General features: G+C 48.9%; 2 pseudogenes across 1 annotated transcript; one reads left to right on the top strand and one right to left on the bottom strand.

Moving 5' to 3' along the window:
• The window catches only part of LOC149324290 (uncharacterized), a 380,857-nt pseudogene that overhangs the window by 328,937 nt on the left and 24,177 nt on the right, over window positions 1–27,743 (top strand).
• On the bottom strand, window positions 421–5,161 carry LOC149324291 (uncharacterized; annotated as a pseudogene). The gene is made up of 2 exons (XR_016277994.1): window positions 5,084–5,161; window positions 421–2,172 (listed from the first exon to the last, which is right to left on the bottom strand). The product of XR_016277994.1 is annotated as an uncharacterized LOC149324291 (transcript).

Below are 27,743 nucleotides of genomic sequence, written 5' to 3'. Positions count from 1 at the left end.
CTGAGAGGGAGTGATCAGGCAGACCCAGCTCCATCAGGGCTAGCCTGAAGAAAGAGGCTCCTCCCTCCTTAACTGTCATCTTCCGACCTGAGAGGGAGTGATCAGGCAGACCCAACCCCACCAGGGATAGCCTGAAGGAAGAGACTCCTCCCTCCTTATCTGTCATCTTCCAGCCTGAGGGGGAGTTAACCAGGCAGGCCCAGCTCCATCAAGGATAGCCTGAAGGAAGAGACTCCTCCCCCCTTAACTGTCATCTTCTGGCCTGAGAGGATCAGGCAGACCCAGCTCCACCAGGGATAGCCTGAAGGAAGAGGCTCCTCCCTCCTTAACTGTCATATTCCAGCCTGAGAGGGAGTGACCAAGCAGACCCAGCTCCATCAGGGATAGTCTGAAGAAAGAGGCTCCTTCCTCCTTAACTGTCATTTTCTGGCCTGCGAGGAAGTTGACCAGGCAGGCCCAGCACCATCAGGGCTAGCCTGAAGGAAGAGACTCCTCCCTCCATAACTCATTTTCTGGCCTGAGGGAGTTGACCAGGCAGGCCCAGCTCCATCAGGGCTAGCTTGAAGGAAGTGGCTCCTCCCGCCTTAACTGTCATCTTCTGGCCTGAAAGGGAGTGATCAGGCATGCCCAGCTCCATCAGGGATAGCCTGAAGAAAGAGTCTCCTCCCTCCTTAACTCTCATCCTCTGGCCTCCTATTCCCCTCCAGCTATGCTCTGACTGTGTGGGGGAGAGGCTTGTGTACCCTAATGAAGTTGTGAGTTATGCTGGCGGTGGTATAATAGCCACTGGCAGGGCCTCCCATGCCAGACAAGTCACAACCAAAGGGTCTGACCAAGAGTGCCAAAGGGCAGGATGGGCTCTCTAGCATTATGGCAACCATCCTAGGAGAAGGAAAACTCTAATCCCAAACCAGGGCAAATTGTGCTCATCTAACCCTGTAAGGTCAACCATCTAAGAGAAGGAAACTCTAATCAAACCTACGACCCGAGGACCTCGCTGCCAACATCCATGCTTGTCAAGGCCTCAGCAGATGAACCTCTGGTTTAAAGGGTGAGGCCAGTTTTGTGCACACTGTGCTCCACCAGAAAAAATCCAATGCACAGGCTCAAAGGATACATCCAACATCATCAATGCGCTTGTAGAAAGCATGGATGAATCCTTCCTGAATCTTCGTTTGCGAAGTAAAGCCAAGAAGAAAATATGACTTATTTTATAGGCAAGAGAAATAGATTTCCACTATGACTAAGGTTCTTTCCACATTCTATGCATTTAAAGGGCTTTTCCTCTGTGTGGGTCCCTTAATGTGAGTTTCGACTTCCACTCTCATTGAAGCTCTTTCCACATTCCATGAATTTATATGGCTTCTCCCCTGTGTGGGTCCTATGATGTGCGTTAAGCCTTCCACTGTGACTGAAGCTTTTTCCACATTCCATGCATTGATATGGCTTCTCCCCTGTGTGGGTCTTTTGATGTCTGTTTAGAGGTCCACTCTCACTGAAGCTCTTTCCACATTCCATGCATTTATAGGGCTTCTCCCCCGTGTGGGTCCTTTGATGTGAATTGAGATGTGCACTCTGACTGAAGCTCTTTCCACATTCCATGCATTTATATGGCTTCTCCCCCGTATGGGTCCTTTCATGTCTGTTTAGACTTCTGCTCTCACTGAAGCTCTTTCCACATTCCATGCATTTGTATGGCTTCTCCGCCGTGTGGGTCCTTTCATGTGAGTTTAGGCTATCACTCCTACTGAAGCTCTGTCCACATTCCATGCATTTATATGGCTTCTCTCCTGTGTGGGTTCTTTGATGGGAGTTTAGACTTCCACTCTGATTGAAGCTCTTTCCGCATTCCATGCATTTATATGGCTTCTCCCCAGTGTGGGTCCTTTGATGTGAATTTAGATCTCCATTCTGACTGAAGCTCTGTCCACATTCCATGCATTGATAGGGCTTCTCCCCTGTGTGGGTCCTTAGATGTGAGTTTAGATTTCCACTCTGACTGAAGCTCTTTCCGCATTCCATGCATTTATATGGCTTCTCCCCAGTGTGGGTCCTTTGATGTGAGTTTAAATCTCCATTCTGACTGAAGCTCTTTCCACATTCCATGCATTTATATAGCTTCTCCCCTGTGTGGGTCCTTTGATGGGAAGGCTGATGTCCAATATGTGAGTTCTGCAATTGGGAACCGGGGGGGGGGGGGGGGAGTGGGAGACAAATAAATATAATTTTTTTGATGTATTACGAACATTGGTACTTACCTGTGATACGTTCATTTCCAGCAGATGAGGGTCCTAACATCCTGTATTCTGGTCTACCTCCTCCCAATTTGCTCCTGTAGGCAGGGACAATAAAACAAAGACTGGCCCACATATAGGGAGGAGCTAGCCCCCCTGGGCCTCAGCCAATAACAAGCCAAGTGAGTAGTAAAGTAAAATCAAGGAATTGAACTTTATTAACATCAGCTAAGGGACTGGAGTGGCTGTAGTGAAGAAGTTGCAGAGCAACAGCAAACACCTCCTACTGGGTCTCCCTCTGTTGAGCTGGCAGACCCTGAGCAAAGGAAGCCTGAGCTAAGGATGATCCTTTACCATGCTCTTGGGGTCCTCTGCCACAGCCACCACCAAGGAAGGGGGGAAAGGCAGGAGAGAGGAGGCCAAGAAAACTCTTAAACCGCTTTCGGCAAAAGGAAAAACTTCACTGGCTCGAAGAGACACGTCCTGCTAGGAGCGTCCCCAATTCATCCTATGCCTGACAGACCTTGTCACAATAGGTCTACCAAGCCAGGGACCAGTTGAATGGCAAGCCCATCAGCAGGCATTCTTATTTAAAAAGTAACTATCTAGACAAGGTAAGATCCTATTGCAGCCTGAGAAACACATGTTAGTGTAGCCAGGGCTCCTGCGCATTCCCTTTTGATTCTTATAAGGAGTGTGAAAGGAGGAAAATGACTCCTCCTCTGGCATGCACAGTGGATATCTTGGCTGCATGGCTTTAAAAGAAGCTAGACAGGGCCCAGCAGGGGCTGAAGCTTCCAACTCTAAAATAGTCTTTTTGGCTGCCACAGAGCATCCCACAAAAAGCAAAAATGGCTTCATGTCTTCACCAGAGAGAGCATGGCCTCTGCCACCCACTTTTAAATAGAGGCTGCAGGGCCATCTGTTAGATACGCTTTGATTGAGAGTTCTTGCATGGCAGAATGGGGTTGGACTGGATGGCCCTTTTGGGGATCTCTTCTAACTGTGATTTTCTGAGAGAGCACATGGATACGAATCCTCCTGCATTCCCTCCTCAAAAAAAAAAGGGGGGTGGACACTTGTGGGAATGAATGAATATGTTTATTCGGTCAATGACCAGCAAAATTAAAAATATATATATAAAACATAATACAAAGTGATACACAACAAAATAAAATAAAATAAAATGGAGTGACTTTATGGATTTCATAATTACATTATTTATACAAAAATTTAAAAGGTTTCAAAGCCCAGTACGAACGTATGACAATGGATTTCGAAATGATTCAGTACAATAGAGTACTATAAAATTAAAATAAATTAGACTAGGTAAAAAGTTTGTATTTCCCCTAACAATTATTCTTTAAAACTTTAAAGTAATAATATTAAAATAAAATACAAATGCATTTAAGATAGAGAGGTATTATTTATCTGGATTTGTCTTATTTTCATTGCAGCAACACAAAATTTAGCCACTCGATACGTAATATGAGGGTTTGAGTCCTCAAGTAGGTATTCCACATAACGGTTATCTGAATACCCCAACCATTTTTCTTTTAAAGGTGTAATATATATTGACCTGATATCCTCATAGAATTTACAGCGTAGTAGAACATGTGAGATTCACCGCAAGGGCAAGTGCGCTCAGTTATGGGAATATTATTAAATCAGCCTTGCAGTAGTGTAGATGGGAGGATGTTAAATCTGGCTTTGAAAAAAGCAGTTCTCAATCTGGGAAATGTTAATTTTTGTAGATAGCTTGCAGGTTCCCATACACTTGTGGGAAGGATGGGGAGAGAGTTCCCTACACCCCCAATTGTGTTAGGCTGCTCCAAACTATGTAGCTCTTGAGGACAGCCCTTGGCCTCTCCTTTCCAACAGAGTTGATCCTTTCTCAGGATCCAGACATATCTCAGGTAAATGGGGAGCCATGTCCCACAGCAGCCCCTCTGCCCTTCCCAGCTGCCTATGCAAGTGGGAAGGGAGTTGAGGAGCAAGCCAGCTTCTATCATGCAGCCAGGTTACTATAAAGCCTGTCTGAGATTTAAAGGGCTAAGCTTGTAAACCCCAGCTTGAAGTTGGGGCTGTCTCAAACATAAATAAAACAAAATGCCGTGATTATCGGTGCTACACTACAGGCCATATGTAGCTATCTATCCATGGTTACAAATGGTCTTCAGTCACTGCTAACTAAAGAGCAGTTTCCTCAGTGCCTGGAAGAAGCTACTGCCCAGGCAGCCTCCCTTGATGGGGCAAATAAAGGAGGGGAGAGCCCCCACAGCAACAGGGCTGAGGGCTCAGGTTTACAAGAGATAGCGGTTAACTTTTCTGGTGTTCAATTTATTACTGTTAGTCCATGAGTTTGGAGTCTGCACAATATTTCTTCCTCCTCAGGGTTGTCCTGTTTCTGCCCCCCCCCCCCCCAATTTTTACCAGAGACAGCCATTGTCTCTAAAGAGCAGGGTAGACATACTTTAAATAAATAATTTATGATGATGCAGAAAAAAAATGAAAAAGTGCTATCTTTGCCACCTTGCAAGGAAGCCTGATCCAAATGTTTGTGACCACTGTCCCTTCCCTGACTGCCATTTTCATTTCTCGTGCTTATAGTCTTCATGGTTCAAATTACAATGAAGGCAATTAGAAAATAGCCACTTTATCCTGAGACCCAGACCAGGTAGCCTCTGTTCTTACCACAGCTACACACACCATACCAGCCTTGCTGTGCTGGAGTTGGAATTTCTTTTCTTCTTTACTATTATAAGTAAAGAACTATGTACAAAACATGTCACAACAATGTGGACCTGCTGCGCAGACTTTCTGCTTGCTACCTGCATGCTCCATCTCACCTGGAGGACTGCTGGCCCCAGAGATTGCTTCCTGCCAGGACCAGGCCCCAGGTGCCCAGCCAGAAACTTGTTCCTCTTGGGAAGAGGATGAAGGCTGGGTGCTTGCTGCTTTAGGGTTGCCACCAAAGGGGATGATACCAAAGGGGGTCACCCCTTTTTGAGAGCCGCACTGTGCAAGGTATATTGGTTAGTTTGTGTTCTCTAAACAATAGGCCAGATGGTAATAGCCATATCTGCTGCAAGGAGGGGAAGCAGCCCAGGGAACACCCATCACTACAATAATGGGGAGAGGGAGATACAGTCTGGGGAGTCAGCCATATTACCCTAGAACAGCAGTTCCCAACCTGTGGGTCGCAACCCCTTTGGGGGTCGAATGACCCTTTCCCAAGGATCACATGGTTCATGCTCTTCCCCCCGCCGCCACCTCCTCCTCCTCCCCCAGGGTGGCCAACCAATTGGGGAGGCTGCCAGTCGGAAGAAAGGACATGGACTCTGGCTGCAAAGGATACTGAGGCTTGTAGGCACTTGGAAGTTTCTCCCCTTCCCGACTTCCCAACCAATCAGGGAGGCTGCCGGCCAGAAGAAGGGACAGGGCTTCTGGCCACAAGGAGGTTACAGCATTAGATAGGTTGGGAACCACTACAATAGAAAAAGGGAGAGCCATAGGGTATTAGCCTTGGCAACAGGCCCCCTGCCCTGGGCTGAAAATGCTGCTTCTGCTGCTTAATGCCAGGTCGGTGAACGGAAAAATGTCTTTGATCCGGGATGAGAACACAACCAACCTGGCATGTATGGCAGAGACCTGGCTGGATGAAGCTGGAAGGGCTAATCTGGGTCCTGGGTCTTCTGTACAAGAGCGGGAAGGCGGAGTGGCAGTGGTCTTTTGTGACGTCATCTCTCTTACCAGGTGCCCTGCCCCACGATCTACTGGGTATGAGTGTGTTTACCTAAAGATGGCTGGCTGGGACAGAATAGGGGTTCTGTTGGTATATCGCTCACCACGCTGTGCCTGAGCTGGCTAAGTTAGTGTCTGAGGTGGTGATGGAGTCGACTTGGCTTGCTGTATTGGGGAACTCTACCATCCATGCAGAGGCTGTTCTATCAGGAACAGCTCAGGATTTCATAGAATAATAATAATAATAATAAAAGGCTGTAAGAGTAGAAATGTCACGGATCTCCTTCGGCAGGTCATTCCATAGCTTCGGAGCTGCGATGGAAAAGGCCCTCTGGGTGACTGAAGTTAGCCTAGATTTTATTGGCTGAAGTAGATTCTTCCCCTTCGAGGACCTTAGAGTGCGGGACGGACAGTATGGAAGGAGGCGATCCCTTAAGTATTCTGGACCCAAGCCATGTAGGGCTTTGAAGGTAATCACCAACACCTTGTACCTTGGCCGGAAACTAATTGGCAGCCAGTGAAGGGATTTCAAAACCGGTGTTATGTGATCGGTACGACGAGAATCTCTAATTAACCTGGCTGCCATATTTTGTACAAGTTGAAGTTTCTGAACTTGGCACGAGGGTAGCCCCATGTAGAGCGCATTACAGAAGTCCAATCGAGAGGTGACCAGCGCATGTACAACTGTTTCAAGGTCTCCCTGCTCCAGGAAGGGGCGCAGCTGGCGTATCAGCCGAAGCTGATAACAAGTGCTCCTGACTGTCGCATCTACCTGAGCTGTCAGCTGAAGCGACGAGTCAAGGAGCACCCCTAAGCTGCGGACAGAGTCTTTCAGGGGAAGTGTGACCCCATCCAGAACTGGCTGACATAATTCCATACCTGGGCTTGGGTTTCCTATAGCAAGTACCTCCGTCTTACCTGGATTCAGCTTGAGTCGGTTTTCCCTCATCCAGTCCATTACCGCCCCAAGACAGGCATTCAGAGGAGAGATGCCATCCATAGACACTGCATCAGTTTGAGACATAGAGAAATATATTTGGGTGTCATCAGCGTACTGATAACATCCTGCTCCATGTCTCCGGATGATTTTTCCCAGCGGCTTCATGTAAATGTTAAACAGCATAGGAGACAATATTGCGCCCTGGGGTACACCAAATTTTATCTCTCTTTTAGAAGAGCAACTGTCTCCTAGCGCCACCATCTGGAATCTGCCTGAGAGGTAGGACCGGAACCACTGTAGAACAGTGCCTCCGATACCTAACTCTCTCAGGCGTTCTAGAAGGATACCATGGTTGATGGTATCGAAGGCCGCTGAGAGGTCTAAGAGCACCAGCAGGGTCACACTTCCCCTGTCGATGCCTAGACGGAGATCATCGACTAAGGCGACCAAGGCCGTCTCAACTCCGTATCCTGCCCTGAATCCGGTTTGAAATGGGTCCAGATAATCAGCTTCATCCAAGACTGCCTGTAGTTGATTGGCGACCGCCCTCTCAATCACCTTGCTCAAGAATGGCAACAACGAGACTGGCCTATAGTTATTTCTATCCAGAGGGTCCAGGGAGGGCTTTTTTAAGAGTGGTCTGACCACTGCCTCCTTAAGACAAGAAGGCAGGGTACCCTCCCTGAAGGATGCATTGATTATATTTTTCAGCATCAGCTTGACTATATCACCCCCCTGGACAGCCAGCCAGGATGGGCAAGGGTCAAGAGGGCAAGTCGTTTTTTTCAGACTACTAAGGAGCTTGTCCACGTCCTCAGTACTTACCAACTCAAATTGATCCAGTCTAACTGTAATGGCGGAGGCGTTGGATGCCTCTCTCATTACTTCTGACTTAAAGTTGGCATCTAAATCAGCTCTTATCCAAGAGATTTTATCTGTGAAATAATCATTAAAAGCATTACAGTAAGCTATGGTTGACTCTAATAGAGGGTTCTGGGTGGGAGGCAGTTGTGTTAAACTCCTTACCACCCTGAACAGCTCAGCTGGACGAGATTTCACAGATGCGATAGATGCAGAGTAGAAAGATTTTTTGGCTGCATCTATCGCCATTTGATAGGACCTAAGAAAAGTCCTATGAAGTATCTTATCAGATATGAGTTGAGATTTCAGCCAACGCTTCTCTAGTCGTTGTCCAACCCGCTTCATTTGTTTAAGCTCTTCAGTGTACCAAGGGTTACGGTTTTTACTGGGTTGGAAAGGACGCTTGGGAGCGATCATGTCTATAGCTCTGGTGATGTTGTTATTCCATAAATTAACCAGAACTTCAACAGAGTCACTGGCACTGCCAACCATAGAACCCCTTAGGGCTTCTTGGAACCTAATGGGTTCCATCAGCCTTCGAGGGCGGACCATTCTAATTGGTCCTCCACCCCTAGAGGGAGGAATAGTAGTCTCCAGACCAACCTTAACCAGGAAATGATCCGTCCATGATAATGCGGAGATACTAGTTGTTTTTGCCCATGGATATGCCTGTTCGGTACAGAAGACCACATCAAGAGTATGACCTGCAGAATGCGTGGGCTCAGAGACTATCTGGGAGAGGCCCATGTTTGTCATTAAACCCATGAATTCCCGAGCCGCACCAGTAAGATTAGTCAAATCACCCTTGAGAGGGATGTTGAGGTCGCCCAGGACTAACAGCCTAGGCGATTCCAACATCAGCTCTGAGACTAGTTGTGTCAGCTCAGTTAGGGAGTCTGTTACGTTACGGGGTGGGCGATAGACCAACAGAATCCCCAAACTCTCCCTGGTCTTCAAGCGAAGGTAAATGCATTCAATGTGGTTTAATGCACGGATAGGTATCCTGGTTAAAGTGAGATTGTTTTTATGGATTATGGCTATGCCTCCCCCCTTCCCGCTTCCCCTTATCTGCTCATTGACAGAGTACCCGGCCGGAAGGGCCTGAGCCCAGGTTACAGAGCCATCTGCTCCTAGCCAGGTCTCTGTGATACATGCCAGGTCAGCATTGTGATCTATCAGTAAGTCATAGATGATACGGGACTTATTCTTCACTGACCTGGCATTACATAAGAGCAGGGAAAGGTTTGGCGAATGGTTAGGCATGCTTTCCAGATCTTTTGGGGTAGCAGGGCGAATGGAAGGCGGAATAGATATCAGACATCTATCACGTCTTCTTCTGTAATGACCTTTTGCCCTGCTAATGCCATATCTTCCATTGCCCTGCACAACTTGAATTGCTGCTCTGTTGAAGACATCTAATCCCTCCCCTGAAACATACAATGATGGATATATATCTTGATTGACCTCAAGACCCTCCATCTAACCAGTGTCTCGTAGTCCCCTAAATAGTCTGCAATCGATCTATTGTGACTTTTTAAGTAATGACAAAAACTGGGGACAGAGTTCAATGGTCTTGAGACTAGGCAAGTGGAAGGAAGAGCAGAAAAGAGCCTCGCCCAGGCCTGACTGCTTCTGCGCCACCACTGTTGATGGAGAGCCGATGGTGAAGAAGGCGGCAATGGAGTCCCGCCTCGGCCTCCGCTTCAGTTGCGTCGCTCTGGCAACCAGGCAGGTGGAAGGAGGGGCGGAAGAGAGCCTCGCCCAGGCCTGACTGCTTCTGCGCCACCACTGTTGCTGGAGAGCCGATGGTGAAGAAGGCGGCAATGGAGTCCCGCCTTGGCCTCCGTTTCCCTTAATCTAGACACGATACTTCTCTTGATGCAGACTAAAATTGAATTGGCCTTCATGTCTGTCATGACAACCTTGGGGGCTGTCCTAACTATTATCGGAGGCCACCCATGCTGCTGGACACACTCTGAACCTGGGCAAGAAGATAGTGGTCTGGGAGTGGAGGGACCTTCTGTAGTTCCATTGTCATGGGCTGGTCACTACCTGGTATGGTTTAGACTCACTGGAACTCACTGGTCACTACCTGGTAAGGTTTAGACTCTGTAAGGCTGGGTGGCTGATTGAGATGGTCCGCCCAAGGAGGCTTATGGATCCAGACAGATTCCTGATGGCTCTTCGGGAGTTTCCTGTTGCCTTGGCAGGTGATCTTGGCAAAGCCCTGGAAGATCTCTGGAATAGGCAAATGGCCAGGGCAGTGGACACGATTGCTCCTAAGCATACCCTCCCATGAAGTGGAGCCAAACATGCCCCCTGGCTCACCAGGGAGCTGGCAGTGACAAAACAAATGGGATGGAGACTAGAGAGATAATGGCAGAAGACTCAGAGTGAATCCGACCAGAAATAGGCTAAGGCCTATATGGCAAGGCAATGGAGGCAGCAAAGAAATTACTAAGTGGTCAGTGGCCTCTTATATTCTGGCCCCCAAGAATGAAACAAAGACCACTCAAGAGCTCACTGTGAAGAAACGAACGTTGGTACTTACCCGTGATACGTTCATTTCCAGCAGACGAGGGTCCTAGCATCCTGTATTCTGGGTTTAGCTCCTCCTATTCGCTCCTGTAGGCAGGGACAATAAAGAAAAGACCGGCCCCTATATAGGGAGGAGCTAGCCCCTCTGAGCCTCAGTCAATAACAAGCCAAGCGACTAGTAAAGTAAATCAAGGAACTGAACTTTAGTAACATCAGCTAAGGGTTAACTAGAACACCTTAGAAAAAACTAGTCCAAGAACAAACAAGAACTCAGAAAAACCAATCCAGCAACAAGAAGAACAAGGCAGGTCCACCAACAGACAGAGTCGGAGGCATCAGGCAGCACCCGGGTGGGCAGGATGCTAGGACCCTCGTCTGCTGGAAATGATCGTATCACGGGTAAGTACCAACGTTCGTTTTCCCAGCAGACAGGGTCCTAACCTCCTGTATTCTGGGATTTACAAAAGCCCTCTCGAACTGGGAGGGAAGTGCTGCTAGGAGACAGTGGCCCCCGAGACAATCTGTTGGAGGACCCTCCTTCCAAATGACGCCTCAGCGGACTGAGACACGTCCAGTTTGTAATGCCTTATGAAGGTCAAAGGCGACTTCCATGTGGCCGCCCTGCAAATGTATGACTGGGAGGCATTAGTGACCATGGCTGCAGAGGTATATGCCTTATAACCATGTTGGGTCTTAGTCTCTTTTTTAATGCCATCTTGGATGGACTATAGCAGGTCAGCCACTGAAAACCTGAAGCAGTTGATGAGAACATGTCTAAAAGGTGGATTATGGTGGATGATGTGATCAATCAGAATAGAACCTGATCTAATCTGGACCTATGGCAGCTTCCAGCCTATCACTGATCACCTTGTCAACTGGTTATAGCAATGAAGGTGATTTCACGTGTAGCAATTAAGACTTACCGCTCTGAAAGAGGAATGTTAATGTCTGACCTCCAACTAATATAATAATAATAATAATAATAATAATAATAATAATATTTATTTGTATACCGCCCTATGGGAAACCAATCCGGGCGGTTGACAACAGTAAAATATAAAATACAACAATTAAGAACACTTTATCCCTCCCCCCCCCCTTAAGACAGTATTAAACAGTATAACATATGAAAAACACAATATCAAAGCATAAAAACAACAATTAATAACTAAAAACCCTGATATCCCTCTGTTGATCCTCAACCATCACTAAGATGGGGCCACGGGAGGAATGAGGGAATCAGGGAACCTGGGCCGGGATGGTTAATCTGGAAAGGCCTGCCGGAAGAGATCCGTCTTGACAGCTTTTTTAAAGCTGTCTAATGATGTTATCTGACGGATCTCATCCGGCAAGTCGTTCCAGAGTTTGGGGGCGACAGAAGAGAATGCCCTCTGGGAGGTCGCTGCAAGCCTAGATTTTAGAGGCTGCAGTAAGTTCTTCCCAGAGGACCGGAGAGCGTGGGGAGGATTATACAGGAGGAGGCGGTCCCTGAGATAGCTTGGACCCAAGCCAGTTAGGGCTTTAAAGGTGATAACCAACACCTTGTACTGGGCCCGGAAGCTGATAGGCAGCCAGTGGAGGGACCTCAAAACCGGAGTAATGTGGTCCCTCCTAGATGTTCCTGAGACAAGCCTGGCTGCCATGTTTTGAACCAGCTGTAATTTCCGAGTCAAGCACAGGGGTAGCCCCATGTAGAGCACATTACAGAAGTCAAGGTGTGAGGTTACCAGCGCGTGCACAACCGTCTCGAGATCCCTTACTTCCAGAAAAGGGCGCAGCTGGCGTATCAGCCGAAGCTGATAACAGGCACTCCTGACCGTCGCATTTACCTGATTTGTCATCAGGAACGACGAGTCAAGGAGCACCCCCAGACTGTGAACACAGTCACTGGAGGAGAGTGTGACCCCATCCAGGGCTGGAGGTTGCAACCCAATTCTTGGTTTCGGGGCCGCTACCATGAGCACCTCCGTCTTGTCTGGATTCAGTTTCAATCTGTTTTTCCTCATCCAGCCCATTACTGCCTGAAGACATTCATTGAGAGAAGAGATGCCATCAGAATTCGAGGCTGACGAACGAGACACGGAGAAATAGATTTGGGTGTCATCAGCGTACTGATAACACCCAGCATCATGACTCCGTATTATCTCACCCAGCGGCTTCATATAGATGTTAAATAACATCGGGGACAAAATAGCCCCCTGAGGAACCCCACAAGTGAGGTACCTCTTACTGGAGCTACAGTCCCCGAGTAGCACCCTCTGAGACCTGCCCGAGAGTAAGGACCGGAACCACTGCAAAGCAGTGCCCTCGGGCGGTCTAAGAGGATGCCGTGATCTATAGTATCGAAAGCCGCTGAGAGGTCTAAGAGCACCAACAGGGTCACACCCCCCTGTCAATGCTCAGACGCAGATCATCGGTCAAGGCAACCATGGCAGTCTCAACCCCAAAGCCTGTCCTAAAGCCGGTTTGAAATGTTCAAAACAATGTGCAGTTCTTTACTGGAACATCTGTGAACCTATGTAAAATAAGACTACTTTCATGGTTAGGCAAGGGAGACACTGGATTAACCTTTAATTTGCAGACATTGGTGAGTCTATGCAGAAGCGTGGATGCACTCTCTGTTAACAGGGCATGTGGTCAGAATTAAGTCTGATTTCTAGAGGCTTCAAAAATCACCCCAGCTCCATATAGCAGACTATCATCAACCTGTATGAAGGCTGAGGGGTCTCCCAGGTGAATGAATTGCTGATTAAGGAGTCATGAAATGGGAACAGAGGGCTTGGCAAGGATAGGCCTCTGGTATCGAATTTCGAGGAGAATTTTCTCTACAAAAAGGATCTGTCAAAGGAACACAAACCTAAATTTTAAATAGTATAGTGGGCCCTCGATATGTACTGGAGTTGGATTCAGGACTTTGCATGGATACCAAATCCATGGAAGCTCAAGTCACATAAAATATAATGGCATAGTAAAATGGAGTCTCCTGTATAAAATAGTAAAATCACAGTTTGGTTATGTTTTTATACATACATACATACATACATATATATATATATATATATATAAAACAAGCTGTGGGCATATAGGTGGCTGGTGTAAGTCTATATGGAGCTGTATAGTATATTAAATCTGAGCACATGTGCTAGCAGAAAAACAAGGCATAGACACTAGGAAGTCCATTTTCCCAGCCTCAGAAGGCAGTGGACAATGGTGTTGTTTGGGCCAGACCTTGGCATGAAACCCAGTCAGGGATAAGACACTCACCCACAGCAGCTAACCTTATAACAATAAAATCATAGAATCATGGAGTTGGATGAGACCACAAGGGCCATCAAGTCCAACCCCCTGCCATGCAGGAAATCACAATCAAAGCATGCCCAACAGTATGCAAAGGAATAGGAACGTTGGGTACTTACCGTGACACGTTCATTTCCTGCAGAGAAGGGTCCTGGCATCCTGCCCATCCGGGTGCTGCCTGCGGCCTCCGACCCTGCCTGCCTGTTGGTGGACCTGCCTTGTTCTTCTTCTTGTTGCTGGATTGGTTTTCTGAGTTCTTGTTTGTTCTTGGACTAGTTTTTTCTAAGGTGTTCTAGTTAACCCTTAGCTGATGTTACTAAAGTTCAGTTCCTTGATTTACCTTGCTACTCACTTGGCTTGTTATTGACTGAGGCTCAGGGGGGCTAGCTCCTCCCTATATAGGGGCCGGTCTTTTGTTTATAGTCCCTGCCTACAGGAGCAAATAGGAGGAGCTAAACCCTCCTTACTATGGATAACAGTTTGCACAAAGGAGGTAGAACCATGTGCTCATCCTATGTCTTTGGCTATTCTACCTAAGGCAAAAAGGCTCTGGACCTAATGGAGACAGTGATGGAGGCCCATGAGGAGGCAAGAAAAGTCATCATGTAACTTTTATGGCTAGCCCCTCCCTTGAAGAATTGGTTTCCAGGCATCTTCTCTGGCCTGGAAAAATATACACACACAAACATTATATACATATACACACACACACACACACACACACACTATATATATATATATATATATATATATGCACACACACATTTGGGAGGGGTCAAAGCCATCTTTAGGGGGGGCTGGGTCAAGAGGAGGAGGAGGGACAACAAAGCTCCTTCTGGGGAGAGAGAGACCCCCCCCCAACAACTTTCAAGGCTGAAAGATCCACAGGAACCCTCCCACAGACACAGAGAGACCTTTTCCTTCACAATAACCCTGCAAGGGAGGACCAGTAGAGAGGGTCCTGGTTTTGGGGACATGCAGAAAGAGCAAGGGAGGAGTTACACTTGGTTCTGTACTCCCCCCCCCCAAAACACACACACAAAATGGTGGTCCTCCCCATAGAGAGCACAGCCTCTGCCTGAGAGCCCCTTGAAGGGATGGAGATTAAAGGAGGAGAAGGAAGCAAGGAAGAGAGAGAGAGAGATCCCCCCCCCCCCCAATAGCAACCTAGGAACTAAGCAGAGAGGTCCACATCCCCCCCCCCCAAAAAAAACACACACACACAAACAGATACACAAAATGGTAGTCCCATAGAGAATCATAAGGGAATGTTTGCCCATAGAAAATCATAGGGGAACACTTGCTCATAGGGAACTGTGATTAGGGAAGACTTGCCTAATTGTTTTGCTATGGGCCAGTATTCCCCAAGGATTTCCTATATTTGTTTTAGTACTTCCCCTGCAAAAGATTCCAAAGTAGCAGAAATCCCAGGGAGTAGACCTTGAATTTGCCCTAAAACAAGGGCAGTCAGGGAGCTTCCCTTGTTAAACAAAATAAGGGACACCCTCTGACTCTGCCATTGTTTTAAATGACACAGACACAGATTCAAAATCTTGGAAAGCAGCCTATCTGCACAGACTCCCCTCCATTCTCAGCCATAAGAACATTAAAGGCGTAGTTGTTGGGATCCTTGTTCGATTCCTGTTCTGACCATAAGACACACTCACAGCCTCCTCTGTCTTTCCAAAGCAGAGCCTTCCTCCCTTCTTTTCCCTCCTGAGTCCAGCTCCTGACCTTGGGCTCCATAGTTGAGATCTGGGTTGGGATTTCGCTCTCTTTTGTGGCCAACACTTTCTTCTCCTGAATGGCGTGGAATCTATCCTTCTCCTTCTCCTTTTAAGACTGCTATTAGCTGTGAGTTTTAAACAGAATTGACACTGAATTCCCTTTACCTTTCCACTGGCCACTTTTAAAACCGAAGGGCTATTTTGCATTTTGTGAGCCTCCCTGGGGCCCCTGGACTCAGCCAGAAGCACTACCTCAGCTTCAAAACGCAGCTGAAGACCATCCTCTTCCGAGAAGCCTTCCCAGGCATTGCGTAATTCTCACTTGCTATCTGATGTTCTTTTGGTGCCTGTTTATTGAATCATGTCCTGTATTGCTATGTATTGTATATGTATTATCCTACTTGAGAGTAAGTATTTTCCCTGGAAGAAGATTAACCATCCATGATGAAGCCAAGCCCTATCCCTCCAGTCCCTCTGCCTTGGTCCAGGCCTCGGAGGCAGAGAGGAACTGCTGGACCTCTGACCCTTTCCCTCCACCACTCCCTTCTTCTCCTTCTGTCTCATGTCTTTTTAGATTGGAAGCCTGAGGGCAGGGAACCCTCGAACTAAAAAGATGGCATCTACAGCGCTGTGTAAATTTACAGCGCTTCATAAATCAAGGTGAATAATAAATAATACAAATACTATACATAGAGACAGAGACAGAGACATTTCAAAGCAGAGCCTTCTCTCCCTTCTCCCCCCTCCCCGCCGGAAGGAAGGAAGGAAGGAGGCAGAGGAGCCCTGCCTTCCCTTCCATTCTCTCCCTCTCCTGAAGGCTCCCCTGGAAGAGGGCGAGGAGGAGGAGGAGAAGGTCTGCTTCTGCGCATGCTCAGTCTCAGCCCCTGAAGCGAGGGCTGCCCTCACATTCTGCCAGGAAGGGAAGGAGGTGGAGGTCTGTTGGGCTGCTGCCTCTGAGCATGCGCAGTCTTCCCTCCCTCCCTCCCCTGAGGATTGGAAGCACAGGAGGAGGAGGAGGAGGAGGAAGGAGAGCCCTTGCTGGGAGCCCAGCTGCAGGGTCTTCTGGGGGACGCCCCTCTCCTCCCTCCCCTCCTCCTCCTTGGGGTCCCTGGGGCCCAGGCTCTTGGGCCCAAAGGGGAAAGGGACCCCATCCTGCCCTCCCTGCCATTCCCCCCCATAAGAACAACAGAGGCAGTGTATACTGTATGGACACATCTCTCTCTGTCTCCCACCCGAGGCACAGATGCAGAAAGCCAGCCTTGCCCGCCTCCCTTTCCCTGCTGCTGAGTCCTGCTCCTGACCTGGGCCTCCATTGCGGCGGCGGCCTCCTCCAAGGCTCCTCAGGCCAAGGAGGGAGAGGAGCCCCAGCAGCAAAGGCCTGCCTTTCCTCTCTCCTCCTGCGGGGGAAGAAGACCAGGCCTGGCTGGCGCTAGTCACTGCGCATGCTCAGTCTCAGCCGCTGGAGCCGCCGCTGCTCTCACTCATTCGGCCAGCCAGGAGTCTGAGCATGCGCACTCCCTCCCTCTCTCTCTGCTCCTCCTCCTCCTCAGGGCTGTCCCTTGGAGGGGAGGGGAAGGGAGAGGAGGGGTCCTGCCTTCCCTCCCTCCCTCCCTCATGGGAAGAGGGGCAGAGGAGAGACCCAAAGGCCTCATTAAAGACCTCCAAGGAAGGAGACTCCACTACACTCCCAGGAAGGAGTGCATTCCACTGTTGAATATCTCTTACTGTCAGGAAGTTCTTCCTAATGTTGAGGTGGAATCTCTTTTCCTGTAGCTCCAGTTTCTCAATGTCCTTTTTGAATTGTGGCGCCCAGAACTGGACACAGTCTTCCAGGTGGGGCCTGACCAGAACAGAATACAATGGCACTATGACTTCCCTTGATCTAGACACTATACTTTTATTGATGCAGCCTAAAATCACATTGGCCTTGTTAGCTGCCGCATCGCACTGTTGACTCATGTTCATCTTGTGGTCTACTTGGACTCCTAGATCCCTTTCCCATGTAGTTTCAGTCAGCCAGGTGTCCCCCATAATCTATGCATTTTATTTTTCTGTCCTAAGTGCAAGACAAGTGCAAGACAATTCAATGTCAATTCTGCTTAAAACACATAGAAGTAGTTTGAAAATACAAGGACAAGAATAGATTCAACACCATTCAGGAGAAGCAGTGTTGGCCACGGAGCAAAACAGAACGAAATCCCATACCTACGAAACAGTGATACGCTTTTTGTGCCAACTCGAAAGCCCCAAAGCCTTTCCCATCCCTTTGGCGTGTCTGTTTCTCACTCCCTCTTTCTCTCCTTCATCCCTCCTCATCTCTTCCCTCTTTCCCTTCTTCCTTTGCCCCACTATTACTTTAACCCTTGAAGTGGGGGAAGCCCATCTCTCTCCCACCCACCATCTTTCCCTCCTTGCACCCTTTTTCTAGTTCTATCCCTCTCTCCTTATGGGGAGCCCCTTTGCTCCCTCCTGCTCCCTCCTTTCTCCTCACAACAACCCTGCAGGGGATGTCAGACTGAGACCACCCCCTCTCTCTGCCTGCCTTTGCAGTCATTACTTTGAGGGGATGGTGACCTTCCTCCCTATGGCCTGAACCAAGACCCCCAAAAGAGCATCCTTTGAGGTCCCTCTTCTCTTTCCTCCCCCTCTACACCACCTTCCTTCCTCCCAAGGACCCTCCTTTCCCCTCTTTTCCTTTAAACTTTGAAGACCCTGCACACTGGGTCTGATGAGGGTCAGGGGGCTTTGCAGCCATTAATGGGGGAGGGAATCTTCCTTCTTTCCTTCTTGCATGGCTGAACGAAGACCCCCAGAAGGAGCTCTTTTTGTCCAAAGGCATCTTCTGAGGTCCTTTTTCTCTCTCCTCCTTCCCCAAAGATGCTCAGGATCGATCACCAGGGCTGCTGCTGCTGCTGCTGCTGCTTCTCTTAGCAGGCATACTAAATAAATATAACAGTATCTATTTCAAAGAATCATAGAGCTGAAAGAGACCATAAGGGCCATCAAGTCCAAACTCCTGCCATGCAGGAACTCACAATCAAAGCATTCCCAAGAGATGGCCATCCAGCCTCTGTTTAAAAACCTCCAAGGAAGGAGACTCCTCTGCTCTCCATTAAGGGGATGTCTTCCACTGTCAAACAGCTTTCACTGCCAAAACATTGCTCTTAATGTTAAGGTAGAATCTCCATTGTTCTGTGTTCTAGTCTCTGGAGCATCAGGGGGGTAAAAGCTTCCTCCATTGTCAATGTGACACCCCTTGAAATACTTAAACAGAGCTATTATATAACCCCTTAATTGAGAGAGCAGTCGCCAATCAACTACAAGCAGTCTTGGAGGAAACAGATTTTCTGGATCCAGTTGAAACCGGATTCAGGACGGGATATGGAGTGGAGACTGCCATGGTCGCCTTATTCGATGATCTCCGTCTGGCCATCGACAGGGGAAGTGTGACCCTGCTGGTGCTCTTGGACCTCTCAGCAGCCTTCGATACCATCGACCATGGTATCCTTCTGGAAAGCCTGAGGGAGTTGGGTATTGGAGGCACTGCATTGCAGTGGTTCCGGTCCTACCTCTTGGGGAGGTTCCAAATGGTGTCGCTTGGGGACAGTTGTTCGGCCAAGAGGGAGCTCAAATCGGGTGTCCCTCAGGGCGCGATTCTGTCCCCAATGCTGTTTAACATTTACATGAAGCCGCTGGGAGAGATCATCTGGAGAAATGGGGCGGGGTGTTATCAGTACGCTGATGACACCCAAATATACTTCTTTATGTCTCAGACTGAAGCAGTGACTAAGGATGGCATCTCTCCTCTGAATGCCTGTCTTGGGGCGGTAATGGACTGGATGAGGGAAAACCGACTCAAGCCCCCTTCTGCCTCTTGCCGGACCACCGACGCCACCAGAGCTGTGCCTTTGGCCGGGCGGCCTCCTCCCGGGGTGTCGGAGGTGCGCATCTGCGCACCGCCCCGGGAGTGCCGCCCACGGACTGGGGAGCTCCGCGGCGGGACCCCCTTAAGACTCTGGGCTTGGCTTCTGGCTTTGGCGTTTGGCGGCCAGGAAGCGAGTGGGCCTTTAAGGAACACCTGGGGGGAAGCAGGGAGGAGCCCGCCAGGTGAGAGCGGCGGGTACAAAAGCCGGGCAACCGGTCCCTCCTTGACACGCCCCCTTCTGCCTCTCGCCGGACCACCGACGCCACCAGAGCTGCGCCTTCGGCCGGGCGGCCTCCTCCTGGGGTGTCGGAGGTGCGCACCTGCGCATCGCCCCGGGAGTGCCGCCCACGGACTGGGGAGCTCCGCGGCGGGACCCCCTTAAGACTCTGGGCTTGGCTTCTGGCTTTGGCGTTTGGCGGCCAGGAAGCGAGTGGGCCTTTAAGGAACACCTGGGGGGAAGCAGGGAGGAGCCCGCCAGGTGAGAGCGGCGGGTACAAAAGCCGGGCAACCGGTCCCTCCTTGACACGCCCCCTTCTGCCTCTCGCCGGACCACCGACGCCACCAGAGCTGCGCCTTCGGCCGGGCGGCCTCCTCCCGGGGTGTCGGAGGTGCGCATCTGCGCACCGCCCCGGGAGTGCCGCCCACGGACTGGGGAGCTCCGTTCCTGCGGAGCTGCGCAATTGCGCAGCTTTTATTGGGCGAAGAGGCTTTGGATTAGCCTGGGAGCAGGGGATGCCTGTGGTGGCTAACCCCTGCTCCTTTAATAGCCATAGGAGGGTGGGGGGAGGATAGGGAAGCGGGGGATGCCTGGGCCGGGGATAACATCTTTGCGAGCGGGGCTCCAATTGAGGTTGTGTGGGGCAGGGGGAGGTATGGTGGTGGGAGAAGGGACTGGCGTTCCAGGGGAAGGCGTGTTAGATGCATCATATCTATCCCGCCTTCCTGTCCCCCTCCCAACCAGAAGGACCTGAGGGTCACTCCAACCGTGCCACAAACCCTGTCGCTGCTCCTGTGCAATGCCAGGTCTGTCAACAACAAGACCCACATCCTCCAGGATCTGCTGGAGGACTCTAAGTGTGACCTGGCTTGCATTACCGAGACCTGGCTGGGGCCTGAAGGGGATGCGGTGTGGGCTCAGGCCCTGCCCGCTGGGTTCTCGGTGAAGGATCAGCGCAGGTTAGGTGGGCGGGGTGTGTGTGTGGCCTTGATACATAGGAACACCGTGTCCCTCACCAGGAACCACATCCGACAGACCTCCTATATCGAGTGCATTTACCTGACCCTAAAGGCTAAGGACAGTCTAGGGATTCTGTTGGTGTATCGGCCACCCCGTGCATTAGCGGACTCCCTTAACGAGCTGACACAGCTGGTCGCTGAGCTGATGCTGGAGACGACCAGGCTTCTTGTCCTGGGTGACTTCAACATCTCCCTCACGGCCAGCCATGTTCCACCCGGTGCGGCTCGGGAATTCATGGAGACCATGGCGGCCATGGGCCTGTCCCAGCTGATACAGGGTCCTACGCATTGTGCGGGTAATACTCTCGATTTGGTCTTCTGTTCGGATGCGGAAAATCCGTGGGTGGAAATAACTAATGTTTCCCCCCTGTCATGGACGGATCACTTCCTGGTAGAGGTGAAAATCAAGGCTTCTACCCAGATCCCCCCCGGGGGTGGTGGACCTGTTAGGATGGTCCACCCTCGAAGGCTGATGGAACCTGAGAGGTTCCAAGAAGCCTTAGAGGGGCTCACGGTTGGAAATGACGGCGACTCTGTTGATGCCCTTACCGGTATCTGGAATACCGGACTTTCTAGGGCTATACACAGGATCGCTCCCAAGCGCCCTCTCAGGCCCGCTTCCAAACGTAAGCCCTGGTATACGGAAGATCTCCGGGCGAGGAAGCGGGTCCTGCGACGGCTAGAGTACCGTTGGCGGAAACACCTTCGCTTAAACGACAAGACTCTCCTAGACCAACTGTTAAAGGACTATGGAGAGGCAATACGAGCAACAAAGAATTCGTTCTATGGTGCTCGTATTGCGTCCGCTGAGTCGCGTCCGGCAGAGTTGTTCAGGGTGATTAGGGAGCTAACTCAGCTCCCTCCCACCCTGAACCAGATCCTTGAACCTTCTAAGGCCTGCTGTGACATGTTTAACGACTTTTTTGCGGATAAAACTTCTCGTATAAGCGAAGGTCTGAACGCCGACATTATAGCAGAACCTAGAGTAGAAGTGTCCAGAGCCTCTGTGGACTATGTTAAACTGGATCAGTTTGAGTTGGTGAGTACCGAGGATGTGGACAAGATCCTCGGAAGTGTTCGGAAAACAACCTGCTCTCTTGATCCCTGCCCCTCGTGGTTAGCAGCCCAGGGGGGACCGGCGGTAACACTGCTGTTACGCCGGATAATTAATACATCTCTGAGGGATGGGCTATTTCCATCGGATCTTAAATTGGCCATTGCAAAACCGATCCTAAAAAAGCCCTCCCTTGACCCCCTGGTTCATAATAATTATCGGCCTGTTTCGCTGCTACCGTTTTTGGGAAAGGTGATCGAGAGGGCGGTTGCGATCCAGCTTCAGGCGGTTTTGGATGAAACGGATTATCTGGACCCATTTCAAACTGGCTTCCGGGCGGGCTACGGGGTTGAGACTGCCATGGTCGCCCTGGTCGATGATCTCCGTCTGAGCATCGATGGGGGAAGCGTGTCCCTGTTGGTGCTCTTGGACATCTCAGCGGCTTTCGATACCATAGACCATGGTATCCTTCTGGGACGCCTGGCAGAGGTGGGGATCGGGGGCACTGCGCTCCAGTGGTTCCGTTCCTACCTCTCCGGGAGGTCCCAGATGGTGCAGCTGGGAGACGTGTGCTCTGATGAGAGGCCCCTTAAAACTGGGGTCCCTCAAGGAGCCATTCTGTCTCCCATGCTATTCAACATTTACATGAAACCGCTGGGAGAGATCATCCGGAGACATGGGGCGTGGGGTTATCAGTACGCTGATGACACCCAAATTATTTTCTCTATGTCTCCGACTGATGCAGTAACCGGGGATGGCGTCTCTCCTCTCGTGGCCTGTCTAGAGTCAGTAATGGGCTGGATGAGGGAAAACCGACTCAAATTGAATCCAGAGAAAACGGAGGTACTAGTGATAGGTTCCCCTGGCCCAGGAATGGCGGTGGTTCCACCTGTCCTGAACGGGGTCACGCTCCCTGTGAAGGACTCCGTGCGCAGTCTGGGGGTGCTTCTTGACTCGTCGCTTCACCTGACTGCTCAGGTGAATGCGACGGTCAAGAGCACCTGTTATCAGCTTCGGCTGATTCGCCAGCTGCGCCCATACCTGGCCCAGAGGGACCTAGAAACTGTTGTACATGCTCTGGTAACTTCGAGACTGGATTTCTGCAATGTACTCTACATGGGGCAACCCTTATACCAAACTCGGAAGCTGCAAATGGTGCAGAACATGGCAGCCCGGCTGGTCACTGGTGCTCCCAGGACCAGCCATATAACACTGGTTCTGAAAGACCTCCATTGGCTGCCCATTCGCTTCCGAGCCCAATATAAGGCGTTGGTAATCACCTATAAAGCCCTAAATGGCTTGGGCCCGGGATACCTGAAGGACCGCCTCTCCCCATACATTCCGCCTCGCACCCTCAGAACGTCTGGGCAGCAATTACTGAAGGTGCCTGGGGCTAGGTTGGCCTCCACTACACGGAGGTCATTCTCCACAGCTGCCCCAGCCCTTTGGAATACGCTGCCCACCGAGCTCCGCTCGTCTACCACCCTGGCCCAATTCAGGAAGGATTTAAAGACCTTCCTGTTCCAACAGGCATTCCCCGAATAAAATCCTGTGGGCCTCCCTCCTCTTCCGTGGCCAAGAGGTTGGGCTATGGGGCTTTTGTTGGTTATTTTTCTATATAATTATTGTATTGTATTTTAACTTTTGATGTGTATATTGATTGTATTTTAATTCATGTTGTAAGCCGCCCTGATTTCTAGAAGGGCGGGATATAAATAAAAATTTTATTATTATTATTATTATTAAGCTGAATCCAGGTAAGACGGAGGTACTTGCTATAGGAACCCCGAATTCAGGAATGGAGTTGTGTTAGCCAGCTCTGGATGGGGTCACACTTCCCCTGAAGGATTCTGTCCGCAGTTTGAGGGTGCTCCTTGACTCATTGCTCCAACTGACAGCTCAGGTGGATGCGACAGTCAAGAGCGCCTGCTATCAGCTTCGTCTGATACGCCAACTGCGCCCCTTCCTGGAGCCAAGGGACCTGGAAACAGTAGTATATGAACTGGTAACCTCTCAATTGGACTTCTGTAATGCGCTCTACTTGGGGCTACCCTTGTGCCAAGTTCGGAAACTTCAGTTGGTACAAAATATGGCAGCCAGATTGATCATGGGAACTTCTAGGAATGACCATATAACACCGGTCTTGAAGTCCCTGCACTGGCTGCCTATTAGTTTCCGGGCAAAGTACAAGGTGTTGGTGATTACCTTTAAAGCCCTCCATGGCTTGGGCCCAGAGTACTTGAGGGAACGCCTTCTTCCCTATCGTCCATTGTCCCGCGCACTAAGGTCCTCTGGAAGAAATCTACTACAGCCAATGAAATCTAGGCTAACATCAGGTTCCTGGAGGGCCTTTTCTATTACTGCTCCAAAACTATGGAATGACCTGCGGAAGGAGATCCGTCACATTCCCACTCTGACAGCTTTTAGAAAGCACTCAAGACAGATCTCTTCCGGCAGCCTTTCCAACTTAGTTCCCTCCCCAGATATAGAGATATTGTCCCCTCATCTGTCTATTCTTCTCTGCCTATGTTTCTGCCTATTTTTTTTTTTGTTTAATGTCCTTAATGTTTTTAATGTTTTTATACTATTACTGTTTAATTCTGTTTTAGTACTGGGAATGGGGAGGGGGTAGGTCTAGGGTTTGATTTTTTAACTCTTATTGTAACTTGATGTATTTTACTGTTGTAACCCGCCTGGATTCTTCGTGATTGGGAGGCTAGAAATAAATCATCATTATTATTATTATTAACTGTTTCCTCTCCAGGATAAACACCTCCAGCTCCCTAAATCTTTCCTCATAGAGCTTCGTGGTTTCCAAACTCTTCACCATTTTGGTGGCCCTCCTTTGGACATGCACCAATTTACAAATATCCTTTTTCAATTTTGGTGCCTATAACTGGACACAATATTCCAGGTGGGGCCTGACCAAAGCAGAATAGAGTGGCACTATTACTTCCCTTGATCTAGATACTATACTTCTATTGATGCAGCCTAGAATCACATTGGCCTTTTTAGCTGCAGCAGGTTGACTCATGTTCAACTTGTGGTCTACTTGGACTCCTAGATCCCTTTCACACATAGTTTTGTTCAGCCAAGTGGAGTCTCCTTCTTTGGAGGTCTTTGAGCAGAAGTTGGATGGCCATCTGTCCCAGTGAGGGCTTTGATTGTGAGTTCCTGCATGGCAGAATGGGGTTGGACTGGATGGCCCTTGGGGTCTCTTCCAACCCTATGATTCTATAATTCTATCTTATATTTGTGCATTTCATTTTTCCACCGTTAGTGCCAGTACCTTACATTTTTCTATGTTGAAGCTCCATATTCCAACTCTAGGATTCTATGAAGATGCTTCTTCTTCCATGGAGGGCAGTGGAGGCTCCTTTGGAGGCTGTCTTTAAGAAGAGGCTGCACAGCCATCTTTCCCAGGGAGGGCTTTGATTCTGTCTTCCTGCATGGCAGAAATGTATTGGCCTGCATGGGCCTTGGAGTCTTTTCCAACTATAGGACTTTAGTGAACCCCAAAGTTGCACATGATGATGAGTGCCAGATGGCATTCATTCATTCATCCATTCAGTGTATGTCCCACCTTTTTCCTGCCAGGGGGACCCAAGGTGGCTTACAAAATTCAAAATAGCAATCCAGGCTTAAAAGTGTCGATTCTGTTTAAAACACATAGCTAAAAGCAGTTTAAGAATACAGATAAAACTGGATTAAACACATTTAGAAGAGGAATTGTGGACCACGGAGCAAAACAGAATGAAATCCCAAACCTGCAAAACAGTGATACACTTCTTGGGCCAATTCAAAAGCCCAACACGCATTTCCCATCTGTTTGGGGTGTCTGTCTCTCACCTCTCCTTCTCATCCCTTCCTCCCCTCCTTCCCTTCTTGCTTTACCCCAATCTTACTCCTTGTTTATCCCACTGCTATCCTTCCCTCCTTGGACCCCTTTTCCAGCTCCATCCCTCTCTTCTTATAGGGAGCCCTTTCTTCCCCCTCCTGCCCCCATCCTTTTTCCTCACAACAACCTTGCTGGGTCTGTCAGACTGAGACCAGCCCCCTTCCTCTGCTTGCCTTTGCAGCAGTTGCCTCTCCCATCAGGCCTGGGACCTTACCACACGGGGGCTTTTTGAGCGTCAGTTCGCATTGGCCGATTCGTATTCGCGTCATATCGCATGGTTCATCCACACTCGCGCTCTCTGAATACGCTTTGCCGATTCATATTCGCGTCATATTGCATCGTTCATCCACACCTGGGCAGCCTTCCGAATTGAGGTCTTGCGCATCGGCCAATGCGTATTCACACAAAGCGAGGCCAGTGCAGATTGGATCACCACACCAGCCCAATACAATGTGTGTTCGCCGATGTGCATCGGCAGCTTTGCGCATGCTCTATGGGGCTCTGAACGGGGCGCAACATTTTTAACTTCCAGGGGTGAAGAATAAAGTCACTGTTTAGCGCGGTATATCGCGAGATTTGCTGCCTTTAGCCACTTACGAAAGGGGTACGCACCATCTGTATATGTCTGTGTGTGTGTGTGTGTGTGTGTGTGTGTATATATATATATATATATATATGCACCCACATAAATACATACATACATACTTATATATATATATACACATAGTGGTACAGCCAAAAGTGTGATGCCTTTTGTATGTGTACACACACTTGTCTGTATGAGAGTTTATGTGTGTGTGTGTGTGTGTGTGTGTGTGTGTGTGTGTGTGTGTGTGTGTCTTTTTAGATTGTAAGCCTGAGGGCAGGGAACCATCCAATTAAAAATATTGTATGTACAGCGCTGTGTAAATTTACAGCGCTTTATAAATAAAGGTTAATATACACACACACACACACATATATATATACAAAAACACACTGTGCCACAGCCAAAAGTGTGATGCCTTATTTATATGTGTACACACACATCTGTCTGCTTGAGTGTTTATATATATGTGTGTGTGTGTGTGTGTATGTACACACACACACACTTATAGTGTTACTGCCAAAAGTGTGAAGCCATATTTATATGTGTACATACACAGCTATCTGTGTGTGTGTGTGTGTGTGTGTGTGTGTGTGTATATATATATATATATACACATACATATACATATACACACTCACGCATATACACACAGACACAAACTGTGGAGCAGCCGAAAGTGTAATGCTGCATGTATATGCTTGCACACACATCTTTGTGTGTGTGTGTGTGTGTGTGTATACACACACACACATATACATATACACACACATATACACACATATACACACACAAACTTTGGAGCAGCTGAAAGTGTAATGCTGCATGTATATGCTTGCACACACATCTTTGTGTGTGTGTGTGTATATATATATATACACATACATATACATATACACACACGCATATATATATATACACACACACACACACACACACACACACAAACTGTGGAGCAGCTGAAAGTGTAATATTGCATGTATATGCTTGCACACACATCTTTGTGTGTGTGTGTATATATATATATATATGCGTGTGTGTATATGTATATGTATGTGTATATATATACACACACACACACACACACACACACACACACACAAAGATGTGTGTGCAAGCATATACATGCAGCATTACACCTTCAGTGTGGTGAAGAGTGGTGGAGTCTCCTTCCTTAGAGGTCTTTAAGCAGAGGCTGGATGGCCATCTGTCAATGGGGATGCTTTGATTGAGATTTCCTGCATGGAAGGGGGTTGGACTGGAGGGCCCTTGAGGTCCCTTCCAACTCTATGATTCTTCCGGAGGGACTGAGCCAGTGGGAGCCAGGGCAGCCATCTTCGTTAAACATGCTCCTTCATGGCAGAAATGCTTATTTTTATGAGGAAAAAAGCTGCTCAGTAAGTATACATTTAGATCAGGGGTAGGCAACCTGCGGCCCGGCAAGGCCTTAGGACCGGCCCCAGCCCGGTCCTGCCGCCGATTGCCGCCGGGGCCTTTGGCGTCTCGCGCGAGGGGCATGGTGGGGCAATTGTCTATAGAAGCCTCAGAAACATGCATTTATCTTAACATTTTTTAAAAAATCAGCAAATTTTTTTGCATGACCTCCATTTTTTATTTAAAAAGTGCCCTCCATTTGAAAATTTTGTCCTATGTTTGTCCCGGTTTATTTATTTAATTAATTAAAAAAAATTAATTATTTGTCT

The sequence above is a fragment of the Sceloporus occidentalis genome, unplaced genomic scaffold, assembly GCF_023333645.1.
Source record: "Sceloporus occidentalis isolate IW3139 unplaced genomic scaffold, rSceOcc1.0.p SCAF_1, whole genome shotgun sequence".
Classification (NCBI taxonomy): Eukaryota; Metazoa; Chordata; class Lepidosauria; order Squamata; family Phrynosomatidae; genus Sceloporus; species Sceloporus occidentalis.
Note: the sequence above shows the minus strand (reverse complement) of the source record. Positions and strands in the feature narration are given on the sequence as shown.